The following is a 14,718-nucleotide window of genomic DNA, read 5'->3' on the forward strand; positions in this document are numbered from 1 at the left end:
TAATATTGTGGTTTGCTCACCCGATTTGCAGAATTAAAACATTTGACAATCCCGAGAATTGGCAAGCATGTAGAGTGATAAGAACTCTGGTAAGCCCTGGTGCTAGTGAGTATATAAATTCTATACCTCGTTTAGAAAACAGATTGGTGTTATTTGCTCAAGTTGCAGATCTGCATTCCCTGTGGCTCAGCAGTCCCCCTCCTGGCTGTGCAGACAGGTGTGTGTGCCCATGTGCATATGGCAGCATCATTCGTAACTGGTGACAGTCCAGATGCTCCTCAGCAGTCAAGTGGGTAAAGAAGTTGGTTTTTATCCGTGAGTTCTGCAGCAAAAACGGACAAAGGACCGCTCCTGTCAACAGCTACCGTGATGTCGAACCGAAGAAATCCGACCTGCCGGCGTATTACCGCAGGGTTCCAGTGCGATGCGGACCGTAGCTGAGTGCCCATGCTGTGACAAAGCTCCAGGGAGCAGTTAGGAAACGTCCTCACCAGCACTGGGACGGTGGCTCGCTTTGCAGGCCAGGGCGGGCGCCATCTGAGGGCCCTTCTGGAGCGCTGTTCCTGGCTCGCGCTGCCTGTGGTGGCCGCTGTGTTTACAGTCCGGTTGGACGTTTCTCTCTCAGGCGCTTGTCTTGTGTCATGTGTCGTTCATAGTAATAATGATGAGAATTTGAGAGGGAAAATGTACTTAGATGCCTATGCAAACAGTATGTGTAGAAAATGTTCAGTGTATCGCTCATAAATGCTGAAGCAAAGAAGAACTAGCCCAGACACCCTGCAGGAGGGACTGCCTGACCACCTGTGCGGCCGCCGACCGTGGAGCCGATGCTGCACAGTTAGGAGAGAAGCTGGAAGAGAGGCTAGTGCATTGACACGGAAACAGTTCCCTGGCACATCAAGTGAAAACAGACCGAGAAGCAGTACATACATAAGAAAGAAAAAAGTATACACACACACACACACACACATACACACTCATTAGTGTATATGTATATATGCATAGAAAATTAAAACCTCAAGTAAATATATCCACTGGACTACTCCAGTTGTTACTTTTCATTTTATGCACGTCTATAATTGCAAAAAAAAGTCTATTTAAAAAAGTTTTAATCGTGGCAGAAATATATTGTTTTTATAATCAGAAAAAGCCATGAAAACATTTTAAAATGAATTGTAAAAATTAACGTCTGCAGACAATGATTTCATAAAACTTTTGCATTGTTCCTGAAAGAAGGCTTAAGGTCTGAGTAATTCTGGTTAACTGAAATGCGCTGTTATTCTGCAAGTTTCAAAGGATGACAGTATCACCTCCCCTCTTCACCCCCACCTCCTTTGAGCAGATTTCAAGAAATGCGGTCCGCTTGAGCGTGTGCTGAGTGAGCCCAAGACCTGGGGAGAGGCCTGGACTCTCAATCCCCTTTTGCTGCCTATTGTGGGAGCTCCAGTTCCGCACATCTCCTTTTAGATCGGCTCTGAGCGGTGAAATCACCTAGTAGCATCATGCAGGCATCACAGGTCTGTCTAGGAAACTAGTATGCTAGTTTAGAATTTCTTCTGTACTCAGTCCTGGGCTGTGGACTATAGGCGGAGGCTTCTCTTCCTTCCTTCCCCCCAACAAGGCCCCCCCACCACCAGGCATCAGGGCACCCCAGCACCTGCACCTGCATCTCCCCATGTGTGGAGAAGTCCTCATAAGCCTGATGGTCAGTCCGTGTCACAGAGACAGCTGGACCTTGAACAAGGTGGGTTTCTAACGAAAGCTCTCACATGAACACAGGAAGGAGGTCACTGCCAGGTTGATAAGATCGATAGGTAAGTAGTCAGGAGACTGAAACAGTTGGTTGGGTCTAGGGAAAGAGGCATCTAGAAAAGCAAGCCCTGTTCCTGCTGTCCTTAGGGGAACTTTCCTGAGAATTTTGCATTAAAGCCAGATGAAATGGTGGATTTATCGTTATGCCTTTTTTTCTTTCTTCCTTTTTTCTTAATTGCGGTGAAACACCTTTTCTTTGTTATAAGTCACCAAGGGTTTCTAGCAGGTCAGTATTAACTGAGCAAATGTATCCCAGCGAGTCTCGGGAAAGTCTAGCTTGTGTGTGAGCATTTCCTTGGGGATTCCTTGAGGGTGTGGACAGCTGGCCATTTAACAAATAGGTCAAGAGAGTGGATGAGGCCCTCATCTTCTGATATTGGAAAGCACCTTTGCTGGGGTCACCAGGAGCGCCCCACAAGCTTGTAATAGCACACTTGCTGCTCATAAGTTCAAGGTTTAGAAACAGATCAAAGGTGTCATCTGTGAGCCTTTCAGATCGGGGCCAGCAGATTCCACGGCTGCCCACCCTGGCTAGAGCTGCTGTAACAGAACACCACGGCAGCCGGCGCGGACTGGGCGGGGGACACAAATAGTGGCATCTCTTTCTCATGGTTCTGCAGGCAGCGGGTCCAAAACTGGGGTGCCTACAGATCTGGTTCTTGGCTAGGGCCCTCATCTTAGTGCCTGCTCAGACCAAGCTCTGGACTCATTCCTCTTAGGAGGGAGAATACTGATCCCATTGGGGAGCTCGTCCCTCGAGACCTCCAGTGAGCCCATTTACCTCCCAAAGGCTCCATGTCCCAGTCCTATCACATTGGGGGGCCGGGAAAGACACAAACATTCAGCCCACAGCAGTGACCCTGCCCTTGCTCGCTCTTTCCTGCTTCCTTTCCCAAAGGCAGTTAACCAACCTCTCTTCCTCAGCTTACTTTAGTCCTTTGTGTTTCTGCATTTCTCTAAGAAGACATGTCTTATGTGTTTGGCTGCGTGGCTAGATCTGCGTTAATGTTACACATTGGATAAAGGATGCCTTTCTAGCTAAAATAGGATTGTCCTCCTCCCTTTCCAAGAGTTTGGAACCCAGAGTGTTAGATGGCATTAAAGGAGATCCCAGCCCCCTGAATTGTGAGGAAAGCAGAATTCAGGGAGAGAAAGGAGGGACCAAAGTTCACATTTGCTCAGGGCATTAAATGTAGGACATTTAGAATGCTGTTGTGTTTATAGTAAGGGTAGCTCTGAGAGCACTCAGTCCTATGAGCCCAGGACAGTCTCTGCTTTTTGCCTTCCTCCTCTGCCCTGAATCTTGTGTGGCAGTTACAAAACTGGTCACCAAAACCTCTGCTCAGTAAATGGGGTTTCAGTCCCAGAAGCCAGGTGACTTTTCATTGCCACTTTGGTGTATGCACTTTCCCTAGGCTGGTGTGATTGTGAAGTTCCCAAAGGCCAAGCTGATGGTAGGCATGGGTGCTCTGGTGCTGTGACATGGTACCCTGGGAGGGACAGTCCTGGCCAGAACCTGTCTCACAAGGCACCTTCCTTGGTTTCATTCCTTATGGGATATTTGATATAAAAGGAACTCTGTATGGCCAGGGCCCACTGCATGGGTGTTTTGCATCATTCCAGGCATTTTAGCAAATTCTCCAGAGCCTCTTTCTGCGTTTGTACTTCCCAGGAGGTATGATGGGACGCCCAGTGGGACTGTCCGTGGAGTTCTGGCATCAGTCCTGGTTTCTGCCTGAGCACAGGAAATCGGTGACTCCACAGTAGCCCATGTTCCCAAAGTGCCGACAACCCACAGCCCCCGTCTTCTCCCACCTGGTTGTGCTCCCAGTGTGAGTGTTGGGTACGGGGGTCCAACCCCTGCTGTGTTGGCACCTTCCTCAACATTGGCTGCCTTTCTCTCCTCCTTTTCATGCTGATTCTCGGATCTCAGGTGTCTCCTCCGGTCGCTCCCCTCGCAGGATAGCCTCATGCACCCCATTTTAGTCCTGTCCCTTGAGGGTCCTTTCCCTTCCCTTTGCTGCTGTCACGGGCACTTCAGAATTGCAGAAGGATGCTGGATCCAGAAAAAGACTGGTGGGTGGCCAGCCCTGCCCCACAAGTTTCTGCTGCATTTATTAACGACACTGGCAGAGACTGGGGGCATGGAGGTCCTCCTGATCTCTGCTAACACGGGGGAGGGGGACTCAGGCTCCATTTCCAGGTTATTTTTCCTCTTCTCTCTTATTCTTGACCTGGTGCTCATTTCCATCCAGAACTTCTCCCTGAAATCCTAGTCTCCTGAGACCATTCTGGCTGGCTGATAGCTCATTCCAGCCAACTTATATCATGGTGTTTAACCCGAAACAAGATTGTAAAATCAGGAAAAAGCAGTGTACCAACTCCAGGAAAGGGATAACATGATCAAACCAAAGACCTTAATAGCTGGGAGACCTATTTCTCCAGGGCTCCCCCGACCCTCTTTTTTAAACTTTGTGAATTTTGTACTATGTACATGTATTATCTATTCAAAAACTTTTAAAATGTTAAGTAATTCATAATATAGTGAGAAGTTCAAATTCTATAAGGAAAGTATGTTACCAGCAAACTTGAAAGAGGAATGTCAATAAACTTAATTATATAATTCACAGTTTTTAGATTATTATTGATTGTGATATTAATAGTGATTCCTCTATAGTAGGTGCTTAACCGTGCTGTCCACTACGCATGAGCCATAAACCAAACCCCGAGTAAGAAGTTGGCTCTTCAAATACATGTTTTGTTTGATAAGTATGTGCAACATTGTCTTTTTTTTTTTTAAAGGAAACAACTAATAGACAAGGCTTTATGCATATTTTTGTTCTTATAATTGGTTTTATTCATCTTTGAAAGTGGTTTGTCTAAAAAGGAAGACAAATCTTAAGTCTGAAAGAGTATTCAGTAATAGGTGTTAATTTGTGTTCTTAAACTTTGTGCTTTAGCTGTACTTTAAGTAATTAAGATGTTTGATGAATTAATGATGTGGAATCCTGTTTCCCCACACTCCTACCTCCTGCTCCTTCTCTCCTTCATTCTGCTCCAAGCATACAGGCCTACTTGCTGTTCTCATTCCCTGGCATCCTCCTGCATCTTAAGTTGATTCAAATGTTACCTTCCTTGTGGAGTTTTCCCTTGATTAACATCACGACCCCACCCACCATTACCTCACTTTTCCCTGCTTCATTTTTAAAATACTGTTGTTAGAGAATTTCTTACACATGTATATATATATATGACACGTGTGTGTATATATACACATCTAGGCGTTATAATTATATATAAAAAGAAGTGTGTATATATTAACTCAGTTTTCACAAACTGAACACATCCATGTAACCTTACCCAAATCAGGATACAAAATGACCAGCACCCCAAGATCCGTTTTCTTGAGTCCCTCCCTCCCACGCTGCAGAAGTAACCAGTCCTGACCGTCAGCAGCATAGAAGGTTTTGTCTGGTTTTGTACTTGGTATATGTGGCTCCGCCCGTTATTTACTCTTCTGTAACTGGCTTCTTTCCTTCCACATCGTGTTGCATGAGACTCATCGCATCAGGGCACGGCGTGTAACTCCTCCATTCTTACTCGTGTGCAGGATTCTCTTGAGTGGATATAATGCAATTCAAGATGCACCCCCCTATTGATGGGCACTCGGGATTTTGACAGAACATGTTACAGTGAATATTGTAGTCTTTTGATGAAGAGAGGTGGGCATTGCTGTCGTCTGTCTGGAAGTAGAGTCGCTGGGACAAAGGACATGTGTATGCTCAGTTCTAGTAGCCTTTTTGCAGCATTTGTATCTATTTCTACTCCAGCAGCAGAGTTCAAGTCCAGCCCCTTACCCTCCTTACCGGCCCTTGCTATTCTTTGTCCTTTTCATGTAGTTATTCTAGGGACCATGTAGCAGTGTCTCACTGGCTCACTAACTGAGAAATCACTGACATACATGAATGAACAAACCCTAGTGCGTACAGCTCACTGAATTCTACCTGTGCGTGTACTCATGTAACCACCACCTAGTCTAAAATTTAAAAAGAAATTTTTTAAGAGTTTATTTATTTATTTGACAGAGAGCGATCACAAGTAGGCAGAGAGGCAGGCAGAGAGGGGAGTGGGAAGCAGGCTCCCTGCTGAGCAGAGATCCTGATGCAGGTCTCGATCCCAGGACCCTGAGATCATGACCTGAGCCGAAGGCAGAGGCTTAACCGACTGAGCCACCCAAGCACCCCTAAAAAAAGAAATTTTTTTTCGGCGTCCCACAAAGATCCTCCTGCTTCTTCCCAGTTGATACCACTCATCCCAGTGATACCACTGGGGTTTTTATCAATATAGATTAGTGTTTTACCTGTTTTTGAAGCCCATTTAACTGGAATAATTTATGCCCCTAAATCTGGCTTAATTGTTTAGTGTAATGACCAAGATTTATCCGTGTTGTTACATTATTGGTAGTTCATTCTTTTTTACACACAAAGGGAAATGAGAAAGGAATTTAAATCTTTCGCTACTTTCACAGCACATGGGTGGCTCAGTTGGTTAAGCATCCAACTCTTGGTTTCAGCCAGGTCATGATCTCAGGGCTGTGAGATCAGGCCCCACGTTGGGCTCCATACTCAGTAGGAAGTCTGCTTGAGATTCTCTCTCGGTCCCCTGCTCACACATGTGTGCGTGCTGTCTCTCAAATTTTTTAGAAACTCACTACTTTCAACTAAACACAAAAGAAAACAGTAATGCAGGAAATGAATATAAAAGCTACAAAACAAATAGCAAAATGACAAAGGTAAGGCCCTCCCTATCAGTAATTATTTTAAGTGCACATTGATTAAACTGTGCAATTAAATGACAGAGACTGGAAGAATGGATGAAAACACATGGCCCAACTATTTCCTGCCTGCAAAAGATTCACTTTAACCCCAAAGACACAGATAGATTGGAAGTGAAAAGGTGGAAAAAAATATCCTTTATAACTAGTTAGCAGAAGAGAGTAGGGTGGCTTATACTAATATCCTGCAGAATAGACTTTGAATCAAATAAAGTTGCAAGAAGCAAAGGCTTATATATTAATAAAAGGTTCACTACAACAAGAATATACAAGTTATTAACATGGATACCTAATGACAGACCGTCAAAATCCATGAAGCAAAAAGTGACAAGGGGGGAAGTAGACGGTTATACAATAACAGCCATAGACTTCAACACCCCACTCTCAATAATGAACAGAACAACTGGACAGAAGATAAAGATGGAAATAAAGGAAGTAAACAACACAATGAATAATCAGACCTAACAGGCTTATACCAGCCACCCAACAGCCTACATACTCTTCTCAAGTGCACATGGGACATTTTCCAGGATACCACTAACTTAGACTACAGATAGATCCCAGTAGTGTTAAAAAGGTATCATAAAAATCATCTTCTTTAATCACAACAGGATGAAGTTAGTAATCAATAATAGAAGTAAAACTGAAAACTGCACTGATCTGTGGAAATTGAACAACATGCTCTTAACCATTGGGTCCAAGAGAAGTTAGAAAATACTTAGAAAAGAATCAAAACAAAACACAACACACCAACATTTACATGGTGTAGTAAAAGCCTTGTTAAAGGGGAAATTTATAGTCGTAAATCCTTACATTGTAAAAATAAGAAAGATCTCAAAGCAGCCTAACTTTACAACTGAGGGAATTAGAAAAAGAAGAACAAACTAAACCCAAAGCTAGCAGAAGGGGAGAAATAAAAGATTAGAGCAGAGATAGATGAAATAGAGAACAGAAAAACAATAAAGAAAATCAATGAAAGCAAAAGGTGGTTTTTCAAAAAGATCAACACAATCAACAAACTTTTAGTGAGTTGGACTAAGACAAAAAGATTCAAGTTCTAAAATCAGAAATGAAAATGAGGACTTAACCACTGATTCTACAAAAATAGGGCTATAAGAGAGAACTGTGAACAATTGTATGCTAACAAATTTGATAATCTAGATGAAGTGAGACAAATTCTTAGAAACACAAAACTTATCCAGACTAAATTATGAAGAAATAGAAAATCTGAATGGACCTATGACCAATAAGGATATTGAATCAGCAATCAGAAATCTCCTGGCAGAGAACAGCTCTGGACATGATGCCTTCACCGGTGAATTCTACCAAACATTTTTTTTTTTTTTAAGATTTTTATTTATTTATTTGACAGGCAGAGAGAGAGAGAGAGGTGGAAGAAGGCTCTCTGCTGAGCAGCGAGCCTGATGCGGGTCTTGTGGGTTCATGACCTGAGCCGAAGGCAGAGGCTTTAACCCACTGAGCCACCCAGGCGCCCCTCTACCAAACATTTTAAAAAGAACTAATACCAATCCTTCTCAAACTTTTCCCCCAAAAATGAGGAGGGGGAGGGGAACACTTCCTAACTCATTCTGTGAAGCCATCATTACCCTGATACTAAAGCGAAAGACTATAAGAAAACCAGTGTCCCTTACAAACATAAATTCAGAAATCTTCAACAAAACACTAGCAAACCGAATTTGGTGGCATATTAAAAGGACTGTATACCATGACCAAGTGCAATTTATTCTGGGAATGCAAGGATGGTTCAACATACGAAAATTGATCATTGTAATACCCCATGTTAACAGAATGAAGGATGAAAGAACACATGGTATTGTCATTGCAGAAAAAACATTTGACAACATTCAATACCCTTTGATAAACACAGTCAATAAGTATAAATGAATGGAATTTATTTCCATATGATAAAAGCCATATGAAAAACCCACCACTAACATCATACTATGTGATGAGAGGCTTGAAAACGTCTCCTCTAAGATCAGGAACAAGACTGCACTGCCTACTTTCACTACTTCTGTTTAAATAAGGGAACTTTCTCAACTTGCTAAGGACTATCTTTAAAAAAGCTATAGCTAACATTACATTTAATAGTGAGAAACTAAGTTTTCCCATAAAGTTCAAGTATGAAGCGTGAATGCTCCTTCATCACTCCTTACCAACATCATACTGGAAGTCCATGCTATTGCAATAGGCAAGGAAGGGGAAATAAGAACTCATATTAGGAAAGAAGACCTAAAACTGTTCTTTGTTTGCAAATGACATGATCATCTATGTAGAAAAGCCAAAAGAATTGACAAAATCCCAGAAGTACAAAGCAATTTAGTGTGGTTGTAAGGTGCAAGGTCATACAAAAGTCAGTTGCTTTCCCAGATGCCAACAATGAACACATGGAATTTTAAATTTAAAACGCAACATCATTTGCAGTAGCACCCTAAAAATGAAATACTTAGGCATAATCCTAATAACAGAATATGTACAAGATCTGTATGAGGAAAACTACAAAATGTAGATGAACAAGATCAAAGAGCTAAGTAGATATTCCATGTCTATGGATAGGAAGACTTATTATTTTCAAGATGTGAGTTCTTCCCAGTTTGATGTACACATCCATTGTAATCCCAGTTAAAAATCCCAGCACATTATTTTATGGATATTGATAAACTGATTCTGATGTTTATATGGAGAGGCAAGAGAAGATCCAGAATAGCCAACCCAATATTGAAGGAGAAGAACAAATTTGGAAGAGTGATGCTACCCACTCTGAGACTTACTGTAAAGCTATGGTAATCAAGACAGTGTAGTACTGGCAGAAGAACAGAGAAGTAGATCAGTGAAACAGAATAGAGAGCCCAGAAATAGACCCACATAAATAGAGTCAACTGCTCTTTGACCGAAGAGCGAAGGCAGTAGAGTGGAGCAAAGATAGTCTTTTCAACAAATGGTGCTTGAACAACTGGACAGTCATATGCCGAAGAAGAAGCAGAAGAAAAAGAAGAAGAAGAAAGACTTTAGACAGAGACCTTACTCCCATCACAAACCCAAAAAGGATCACAAACCTGAATGTAAATGCAAAACTATAAAACTTCCCAGAAGATTGTAGGAGAAAACGTAGATGACCTTGAGGGTCTAGGTCTTGGATGCTTTCTAGTGACAACACCAAACACCTGACCATGAAAGAAAGAATGGCTTTGCTTTAAATTAAAATTAAAAACTTACTCTCCGCGGAGGACAATGTCAAGTGAATGAGAAGATGAGCCACAAAGACTGTTAGAAAATATTTGCAGAAAACGTACCTGATGAGGGCACGTTATCCTAAACACAAAGAACTCTGAAAACTCAACAGTAAGAAAACTACCTGATTAAAAAATGGGCCAGAAACTGTAACAGATAAGATACACAGATGGCAAGTACACACACGGAAATATGGTCCACACTGTATGCCAGCAGGGAAGTGCAAGGTAAAACAATGAGCTACTGCCACGCACCTGTGAGAACAGCCCAGATCCAGAATGCAGACAGCCCCGAGTGTTGTTAAGGACGTGGAGGACCAAGGATTCTTAGACATTGCTGGTGAGGCTGCGGAATGGTACGTCACTCTGGATACCGGGGTGCCATCTTACAAAATCAGACATGCTCTTAGCATATGATCCAGCAGTCATGCTCTGAGGTATTTACCCACAGGAACTGAAACTGTCTGTCCACACAAAAGCCTACACATGAATATTTACAGCACCTTCCTTCCTAAGTGCCCAAGCTTGGGAACAACGAAGATGTACTTCTGTAGGCGAATGCGTTAATCAACGCTAGTCCATCCAGACCGTGGAATATTATTTAGCTCTGAAAAGTAATGAACTTTCTCCAAGCCTTCCAGGAGAGAGGGAGGGAGGAAAAAGGGGGAGAAGAGCACCCAGTGTCCAAGGCAAGCTTGGCACTCACGGTGCCCACAGCTGGCACAAAAATTTTAAAAATAATAATAAAAGAAATAAAAAGAAATGAGCTACAAAGCCATGAAAAGACATGGAAGAACCTTAAATTCAGTGAAAGAAGCCAATCTGAAAAGGTTCCCTACTATAGGATTCCATCTCTATGACATTCTAGAAGAGGCAAAAATAAAGACAGATCAGTGGTTGTAGCTGGCACAGCGCAGGGGGTAATGAAGACATTGGCCAGAGGATTTTTTAAAACGATAGAAACTATTATTACACCTTTGTCCAAAGCCATAAGACGTGCACCACCAAGAGTGAACCCCAAGGTAAACTATGGCCTTTGGGTGATTATGATATGTCAGTGCAGGCTCAATCTTGGTTTTAAAAAAAAAAAAAAAAAAAAGCTTCATTCTGGAGAGGGATGTGCATATGTGGGGGCCAGAGGTTTTTGGAAAGTCTCTGTACCTTCTCAATTTCAGTCTTTTTGAAAAATAATTGTATTTTTATGCATTAGCAATAAATAATCAAAAGTTGGGATTAATGTAGCCTTTACAGCAGCACAAAAAAATGACATACTTTGCATTAAATTTAATAAAAGATGTGCAAAATCTTGCAATATACTAAAAAAATCACAAAAACATAGCTGAGATCCAAATAAATACATGTATAGATAAATAATAAATAGAAGATCTAAATGTATAGACAGCTATACCATGTACAGGAGTCAGAAGACTTGATATGTCAGTGTATCTTTTCTTCCCTAATTGATCTATAGGTTCAACAAAATCCCAATGGGCTTTTTGTAGAAATTGACAATTTGATTCTGAAATTTATATGGAAATGCAAAGAACCTAGAGTAGCCACGACAACTTTGAAAAAGAGTAACAAAGAAAACCAAACTGACGGATTCCAAGACTTACTATAAATCTGCGTAATTAAGACAGCATAGAATTGGCATAATGATAGACAAATGAGTCCATGGAATGGAATAGAGAATCCAAAATTTATATTTTATTTATTTTTTTACCATAACATGTTTAATTGAAATCAAATCAAGGCCCAAAAATTAAGATCTGCATTTGAAAGACCCTTTTAAGGGAATGAAAATGAATTATTTGCCATTATAGATCTAATAAAGGATTTGTATCTAGAATATTTAAAGAACTCTAAAACTCAATAATAAGAGAATAAATGACCCAGAATTTTATTAAAGGACCAAAGATCTGAACGGTGGTTAAGATGGCAGATTTAAACACATGAAAAGGTTGAGTCGGTATCCTGCCGGTGCACAAACGCAGGCAGAAAGTACCATGAGGTCCCGTGGCACCTGTGAAAAGGGCTGAGCCTGCAGAGGGGTGACCCTCAGAGCTCTCCAGGGGTGCCGGCAGGGATGGAAGATGGAACTGCTCCCTTGGAAAAGCATGTGGCACTTCATTAAAGTCAGACCTAGACTTCTGTGAGCAAGCCATTCTACTTCCAGGTATTTTGAACAGAAATGCAATGTATGTCCCCACAAAGACTCGTCCACAGATGTTGAGAGCAGCTTTATTTGTAGCAGGTGAAAACTGCGAACTTGCCTGTGGACAAATGGATGAAGGCCGTAGTCACCTCCGCGGCTGCCACACGGTAGAAGGAACGGATGGTGCACACCCACAACCGCGTGGGCAAACTTCCGAATAACTATCTTGAGCAAAGGAGCCAGACTCACACGGGTCCACGCTATCTGATTTTATTGGTGTAGAATTCTAGAAGATACAAGCTCCTATGTAGTGACAAAAGCAGGTCAGTGTCGCCTGGAGCCAGGAAGGGAGTACGGGAAAGAAGAGACACGCGGGAACCTCGGGGCCTCGCGGGGGAGGTGGGAGGCGTGTTTGTCACTGGGATTTGCCACAGCAATCCCAGCTATGTGCACATTGTACCAGAAGCTTGCACATCACACCCTCTGCATGTGTGCAGTTCTGAGCTCGTCGGTTATACCTCGGGCCTTTAAAAATATATATATATATGTAATAATAATAATAATAATAACGCTCTTCATTGACTGGGTCAGATTTTAAGTGGATTCTTTTCCTGGTGCCTTATGAAGGTCCCCATTGAACAGAGCCTTCTGGGAATGTCACTGTCTTTGTTTACTTATTCAGTTCAGCAAGGCCTGGGATCTCTCTGCCTTGGTGGTTGGGAGGGGAAGGAAGGGACCGCCGTTCTTCAAGAGCTCCCCAGACAAAGCAGTCTCCCTGAGTTTCTGCTATCGTTCCAGAAGTTTCTTCCTTTCACCACAGGGTCAGGGTCATCTGAGGGCTCTGAGTGTCTCCTCCGTAGACTGAACTGATCCTGGTAACTGGCCCCCGAAGGCGGCTGCATTGTACTTGGCGATTTAAATAGAACACTGAATGTAATTGTTTGAAGACCGAGATTTATCTCGTGCTTCCCAAGTTTATGTCTGTTGTAGAAAACATGCCGGTGAGTTTAGTTGGCCGGATGTGTTTACCAGGCAGGCTGCTTTAACACTGCCTCTCCTGGACCGAGGTGACATTGTGACAGCTCGCAGAACGTGTGTCCTCCAAATGGGAAGTGTGGTGTAGGAACTGAAACTCTTGGCACCCAGTCGAAAAATTTAATTATCTGGGCTTTTTTTTTTTTCTTTTCCTTTTATGGAAAGGAAAGGCAAACCACGTCTCCCAAACATGGAAAGCAGAGATATTTTATTAGGAGAGACGACAGGGTAAGTGGGGGGTAGAGAAACAGTAGATTACAAAGTGCTATGCCTACCTTGTGCAGTTCGGTCTATCCACAGTCAACAACAGACTTGGTTGTAGTTTTGCAACTTTAGGCACATGGGATGTTTTTTGTTTGTCTGGAAAGTCGGACGAAATGCAGTTTGCATGTTGGAGATTCCTGAGCTCTGTACGTCAGGCCCTTTTCTTCGATTTTAATAATTTCGTTCCCTAATTTTCTTCCTCCTGACACTGCTGTGGCAGGAAGTCATCAGAGCCTAATGCTCACAAGCTCCATGTTCGTACGACCTTAGGACACTGCCGAAAGGCTGCGTAACAGCCTGGCATTTAAGCAGGGAACAGTTAGGGAGCAAATGGGGCCGTAATTCTGATTTCTAATAATCCTGCGTGGAGAAACAGAGTTAGAGGCGCACTCCCTGTTAGCTTTCAGGCACTTGGCAAGGTCTCAAACTAACAAGGGAGGCCGCTTCCAGGGGACCCGCACTGCCCTGTAACCAGCCTTGCTGAACAAAGTCGCACCTGACAGGGTTCTACTGACTACTGAGCCACAGTGTATCCACATGTAAAATTTGATGACACAAATCAGGGCGTGTTGTGTGTGGGGGGGGAAACAAACCCTGCTAATAATTTTACCAGGACAATGAGCTTGAAATGGGGTGCCCCAGGGCAGAGTGAGGCTTATGGTTATCCTATTTACAATATGGCAGTGAACTTGTGCAAAGCCGTGCGTTTTAGAGTTATGTGTGCCTCTCTGTGTTCGAGCAGATAGTCCATTTTCCTCCTAATGCTCAGTCAGTGTGTAGTTGGAGCTGGACCCTACCCCTGGATGTCACCACGGTGTGTTTCTATCAGGAGCTGTTACTATGAAGTGTTTGCTTTTATAAGTATGAAACCCTTCTTCCCCCGGTGATCAGGAGAAAACCCAGACTTAAAAAAGTAATGAAAGACCACCTTTCACCCATCAAACTGTGTGGGTAGGGGAAAAAAAGAAGAAATTAGATTGCTAATATCCGGTGTGGTGAGACCATGGGAAAACAGATCCCTTCAGCCTTTATTCACTGGGACATGAATTGGTGGAACCTTTTGGTGAGACAGCTTGCCAGAGCTGTTACAGATGTAGACGCGTGTAGCCGTTGGGCCGGCAGTTCTGTGTGTGGGAACAGAGCTTACAGACACATGTGTCCCAGGAGGGCACTGTGAGGACCGTTGCTGTGGCACTGATGGTGGTGACAGAGACTAACTGAGGACATGTCCCCAGTAGTCCTAGTCAGTAGCTCCCGGGGGCTGGTTAGAAGGGGTGAAGATCCGCACCACTGAGACATAGTAGAATCTGAGTTGAAAAAATGATACGTAACATTTGATCCCATCTATGGAAAGCCAAACAAAGACT

At 42.9% G+C, this 14,718-nt stretch overlaps 1 protein-coding gene across 3 annotated transcripts in view; it reads left to right on the forward strand.

The window, feature by feature from the left end:
• LOC111146098 (G protein subunit alpha 12) overlaps nucleotides 1–14,718 on the forward strand; it is a 99,747-nt gene that overhangs the window by 56,854 nt on the left and 28,175 nt on the right. The gene's annotated exons all lie outside the window — the stretch shown is intronic.

Source organism: Enhydra lutris, unplaced genomic scaffold (assembly GCF_002288905.1).
Source record: "Enhydra lutris kenyoni isolate GAN:26980312 unplaced genomic scaffold, ASM228890v2 scaffoldscaffold13, whole genome shotgun sequence".
Lineage (NCBI taxonomy): Eukaryota > Metazoa > Chordata > Mammalia > Carnivora > Mustelidae > Enhydra > Enhydra lutris.